This window comes from Symsagittifera roscoffensis, chromosome 1 (assembly GCF_963678635.1).
Source record: "Symsagittifera roscoffensis chromosome 1, txSymRosc1.1, whole genome shotgun sequence".
In the NCBI taxonomy this organism is placed as follows: domain Eukaryota; kingdom Metazoa; phylum Xenacoelomorpha; order Acoela; family Convolutidae; genus Symsagittifera; species Symsagittifera roscoffensis.
Genome location: NC_087062.1, coordinates 82752924 through 82759031, shown reverse-complemented (window position 1 = coordinate 82759031; position 6108 = coordinate 82752924).

Sequence of the window (6108 nt, the reverse complement as noted above, 5' to 3'; positions counted from 1 at the left end):
CCTTTTGATGCTTTTTCAAAGCTGAAAATCGGCCTGGAGTCCCGTCCTTCAGGTTGTGATATACTCATTGAATCAAAACTTAAATTACCGTTGGATTTTTCAACGCGAAAGTTAGAAGTATTAATGAAAAAAAAAATCACACTTGAGATTGTAATGCTTTTCTTATGTTTAATTTGTATCAGCTTTGGTATACGATTTTTGAAAGGTAGCAGAGTTTTGAACGGGCTTTCTTGATTCGGTTTTTTCTTTTTTTTCTCGATTTTTGCTGTATATTTTCTTTTCACTTGAAAAAGCAAATGTCTTGTAATCGGGAGCTAGACTTTTCCCGTAGCAACGCTTCTTGCAAATTTGTAAGAAATTGAGCTGCTGTATTATTGAACCTTACCGACTTTTAGGCTCCTTCCCACTTGGTATAGAGGAAACGTAATTGGAATATCTCTGTTATAAGTTTAAACGAACGATGTGAGACTCACCATTTTTGGGTGCGTTTTTTCAGAAAAAGATTAGTTCAATTTCATTTGCGCATTGGCAGACAAGTTTGAATTCGAATTTAAAAGTTTATTTCGTTTTTTTTTTGAGAAAGTTACAAAATATTTAAGCTCAGGATTGTTTTTAAGTGTCATTGAGCGTAATGAAGACATGTATATAGGTTGTGTTGTTTTTTTTTCAGGAATAACCCACACCTTTTGCAGGATGCCTTTCGTAAGTTCATTTGAAATTCTGAAAGGCAGGAATGTTAGACTGTTTAAAAACCCAAGTGCAAATGGTGCGAGGAAAATTTAATCAATGAATTCTCAAGTGTTTTTTATAGGCTGCCAGCGGAATTAAAAAAAAACACCTATCGATTAACATTTATCATTATCAAATTGGGTTAATTTATGGAAAAGTTGCCAATTACAAAAAGCTTTTGAAATTCGAAGAGCTTGGTATACCTTCGGAATGGCGGTGTATCGAATAGCATAAAACTCGACTAGCTTAAATGTTTTTTAAAAAAAATGTATCGACTAGCATAAAACTGCAAACAGAAAATTCAAACAAGTCCCTAGCTCGCATGTGAAACAAATACCGGCAAAACTAAATCATTATGCATAAAATATGGATCAACCGTACAATTCCAGGATCTCTTTAATTACATCCCCCATTCGGGTACCTATTAACGAATATCCCCCTTTTCCCCTTTTGCAAAAAAGGGGATAAAGCTAAAGAAATCCCAATTGAATAAACAAACCCCACCCCCCCCCCCCCTGAGTGACCTACCGTTGAATATCCCCCTTAGCCAAGATGTAATTTTGAAAACTTTTTCTGTATAAAATATGTAATTCGAACGAATTCGCTAATTAAATTTGACCAAGTTAACATCTTCACCTCCCTCAAGCCGTTTAGGGTGGAGGATCTTAACTTGGTCTTTTTGGGGAAGGGGGCTGGCGAGAGCGGATCGATCGAATTTGTTTAATCCGCCCTTTTGAAAAATACAAATTAGCACTAGTGGAGCTTTATTTGAGAATTCAAACTTACATATGCTTAAAAATCTCCCACCCCTTTGGTAGTTGATTGCTTGATTTCGCATTAGCTCAATTTTCTTTTCAGAAAAGGAAATTTGTTTCAATTTCAACGGATTATGATTGTTCTTGTGTTTCTGAGAAGTTAAGGTAACAAAGTTATGCTAATCGATACATTTTCAAACTTTTATACTAGTCGAGCGGTCATTGTTCGGAAGTTGTGATTAGTAATTCAAAACTAAGTCATCCAAGTTTTTATTTATTTTCTGAGTTTTCTCATTTTAAATTAGTAGCAAAAAGGTGCAAATGTTTCCCATGGTGAAACTTGTCAATATTTGTTTTTGTTTTCACTCGGCTGAAGCTATTTTTCTAGGGGTCTTTAATTAATAATCATCCATCCTGTTACTGCTTGCTACAGATCTCTTCCGTTAAAATGTGCGGTGGATAGGCGGGAAATTTGAGAATTTTTATGATTTGCTTAGCTAAAATCCTGGTCCTCAAGTAATGTTAAAAGCCCTACCCATGTTTTGCAGAAAATATTATACCTCTTGTTTGTCTTCGAACCAGTTTGGCTATGTAAGTACGCTTGCGATTCAAGATTTTAATAAAAATTTTTCGCTTAAATTGTTTGTTCGGCTTAATTAAATCCGGTTGTTTGGTTGCCTCATAAGTCGGCGTTTGACGACTCAACATTATTTCATTCTACATTTTTGCTTCAAGTTTTGTATCTCAAATTGTTCGTGTTTTTTCGGCTGAATGCTGTCTATCCAAATTTTGTCTGCACAGTTACGGCCTAGTAATTTAAGGTTTTTCAGTACTCATTTCACGATGACTGTTGCTTTTTTCAGCATCTTTCCTCAAATTCAACAAAAATCGCTTGAAACCCAATCGCGTGTATCTTGCTACAAACCTTTGCTTTGCCTCTGTGTTACAAAACTTTTTAACTTTTCTTTGTCTTTAAACCAGTTTGGTTATGTAAGTACGCTTGCGATTCAAAATTTTTATAAAAATCTTTTGCTTTAATTGTTTCTTCGGCTTTAATGAATTCGGTTGTTTGGTTGCCTCAAAAGTCGTCGTTTGACTACTCAACATATTTTCATTCTACATTTTTGCTTCACGTTTTGTATCTCAAATTGTTCGTGTTTTTTCGGCTGAATGTTGTCTATCCAAATTTTGTCTGCTCAGTTACGGCCTAGTAAATTCAGGTTTTTCAGTAGTCATTTAACGATGGCTGTTGCTTTTCTCAGCATCTTTCCTCAAATTTAACAAAAATTGCTTGAAATCAAATCGCGTGTATCTTGCTACAAACCTTTGCTTCGCCTCTGTGTTACAAAATTTTGGTAGAATTATTGTTCCGAATTTTGATATATATTCTCGGGGTGGTTTTTTTGTTCCCTTGATCTGCATGGGCCCAGCCCGATATGGACACTACCATAGTAGCTACAACAAGTCTGTATAAACTTCTCGTTATGTAGTTTGCACTGGGCTAATTATCCCGCAGTACATAAATGCTTGAAATAGAATTGAGGCAAGGTAATTGGTCTGGTCTAATTTATTTCATAAACGACTCAAATTTTAACAGCTAAAAATTGATGTTATCAGTTAAAAATTTGTAGATTTGCCGATATCTAGTTTAGCAAAAACTATTCGAGACCAATTAAATGGCAGTAGAAATATTCAGGGCTTTGGTTTGAGTAGTCTTGTTTCACTTTGAAAAATTTTGCTGCACTGAGCTCAGATATCAAAATGGCAACTCGCCTTTTTTAGGAGTTTGAAATATGGCACTGGCAAATTCGGGACAACTAATTCGCTTGAAGTTTCGAGTTTTCTGTCGACGCATAGTAAATACGGCAATTAAACGCACTGCGAAAATTGTTGGAAAACTAATTGAAGACCACTAATTGATGGCGCACCAAATAATGAATAAGTAGATGCTAATTATATCGTTTTAGGGGAAGGTTTTTAAAACAATCAGTTTGATTGGGAGTCGTTTTTTCAAATTTTTGAAAAATTGGGCAATAACTTGAATAAAAACAAAACACTGTAAAGAACAGCCGAAGCATTCGCGGTTTCGCCCTATTACGAGCAGTCTCGTAAAGAGTTGATGGTTATTTATATTGCTTTTGTTCCGTCTTTCGTAACGAAAGTAACGGAATATTTGTGCGCGGGTGGGTTTTTTTTCTTCAGACAAATTTCGACTTTGTAACTAGCAATTTTTGACGGCTATTTCAGCTCTGATCATTTTTCGTAAAGTTATGGGGGTTTAAAGATAACGATTTTACCGCGCGGGACAATTAACGCGCGATGTAATTCGCGCTATAAACGCGTAATCGGAGATTTGATCCGTCTTAAAAACCATTCCAAATTGGTTAGAGGAAGCTTAATTTCATAATTGAGTTGTTACTGGGAGCAAAATTATCATTTTGTACTGTTTATGACGTAAGTGGGAAAATTTTTCACCAAAATTCTCAATGTAAAAAAAATTTCATTTTTTTTTATTACATTTATTTTTTTCATTTTATTACTGCTTCATAGACCTTAAAAGGCAGTTGGAACATTCAGGATTTCGCCCTGATATGAGCAGTATTGTTTTTTTTGCTGCTTTATAGCAGACTGGTGATTAAAAAAGATAGTTCACGAGAAAGATATGTCATCTCTAAGTTGTCAAAGCGAAACTAATAGTGAATTCGAAACAAGTATCAGGTATCCAATTGTCAAAGTGTAGTATAATAGTTTTTGGTGTGATGTGTAGATTTGGTGACAAACGAAATTTTTTTCGAGTTCTCGGACAAATAGAACGGTAAGCGATTAGATCAATTTTAGTTACGTATTTTTCCTAATAGATTCAAGTTTATAATTATTCGAAATATTCACTACTCTATCGTAAACAATTATTCTACCAATATATGAAATTTAACTTTTGATGGATCAAAATTTGAAAACTTTCTGACAAGAATTCACACGGGCTGTTGAATCAGATAGAAGTGACCGAGTTGATAAAAAATTGAGCCCAGTTAACTTCCAAATTAGAAGTTAGTTTACAACATAGAGTCTATTCTTGTTGGCAAATATTGATGACAACATGGCTGCTGCTATTGAAATCAAATGGAATCCTGCTTGGGTCCATAGCACGGACGAGAAACCCCCAAAATCGAAGAGAAGTCCCCCCATTACCATGCTTCCGAACATTCGTCCGCTCATTATAATCATGTTATTCCAAGCCGACATTACTGCAGTACAGTTTGAGTTCGGACTAATATTCTGGAGGACCTCTAATAGGACGTTGACCCCAGCAATGAACCCTGATACGTAGCATAAGCTAGTCAAGGCCAAAGCTATTAAAAGCATTGTTGTAATGACATAGTGCGATTCCAATTTTGATATGAATAGAAAAAATAGGCAAACTAGCACGCCTAAAACTGGCGATAGCAAGTACAAATTCCATGTTTGCCCTTTGTCCACAAGTTTGCCCAAAATTGGTGACGCAATAAGACCAGTGAAGGCTATCGGAAGAAAGTAGAAGCCAATGCAGCTTTGAGAAACGCCGATAACGCTTCGTAGAAATGGCGTGAGGTACACAAAAATGGTACCTTGAAGAGTCCAGCTGAAAAATATTGGAATTGTCGCGACCAAAATTTTTGGCGACGCTAGAAGGTCGAACATAGTAATTCCACTTATTTCCTCTTCTATGGTTTTGACAAACGGCTCGTTTTCTGATGAATTAGACTCATTTTCATCGTCCAAGCGTAAAAATAGTGCACAGAGAATTGCAATTATTAAAGTCATTACTCCCAAAATAATAAAAGGCAGGCCAAAACCTTTCCATTTATAGAGTAAACCTTCTGTGCAGCAGCCGGAAATCATTCCAAGTTCAAAAAAGACTTGCGTCAATGCAGTCACTTCGCCTTTTTTTATTGGGAAAAAGTGTGAACAAAATAGGAAATGTCGAGAAAAAGGACACAGAAAAACCCACATGCTATTAAAACTCTGAGAAGAGTACAAGCTACAATGTAAGCCCAAACTTGAGTAAGAAACGTTGTCAAACCAAACCCTATTATACATAGAGACATAAGCATAAGACCAGCAGTGAAAACGGTTTCTAACTTGAGATAGTTTAAAATAGGGGGAAGTAGAAACCCAACTATCACGCAAGTTAGGTCAAATATCCCAAACACACTCCCTATAACAGTTTTGGACACTCCTTTATAACTGGCCTCCATTGGAAAAAGAGGTCCAATAAATGATAAGTGAGCTCCACTCAAAAACATAAGAGATAATACAAGAAAGCTTCGCCCAAACTTGGATAGGTTGTTCGCAGGCTTCGCCATTTTGATGAATTTTAGTTGGAAACAATTAAAACCGCTGTAATTTTATTTGGACGAAGGTATAACGAAAATTGTTTATTGTGAAAAATGACTCTTTTGTAAGTAAATAGAAGTGTCAAGTAAGACTAATTTTGATTAGTTAAGCTTATTAAGTTCGGCTTGTTTTAGAATCGAAATAAAAGTTAAATCAGTTTACCTTGAAGTTTATTTATAGGCGGTGGCGTGTTTGTTTTCAGAGTAAACAGTTTTTGGTGACTTTGAGCGAGGCGAGACAAAATGCATCA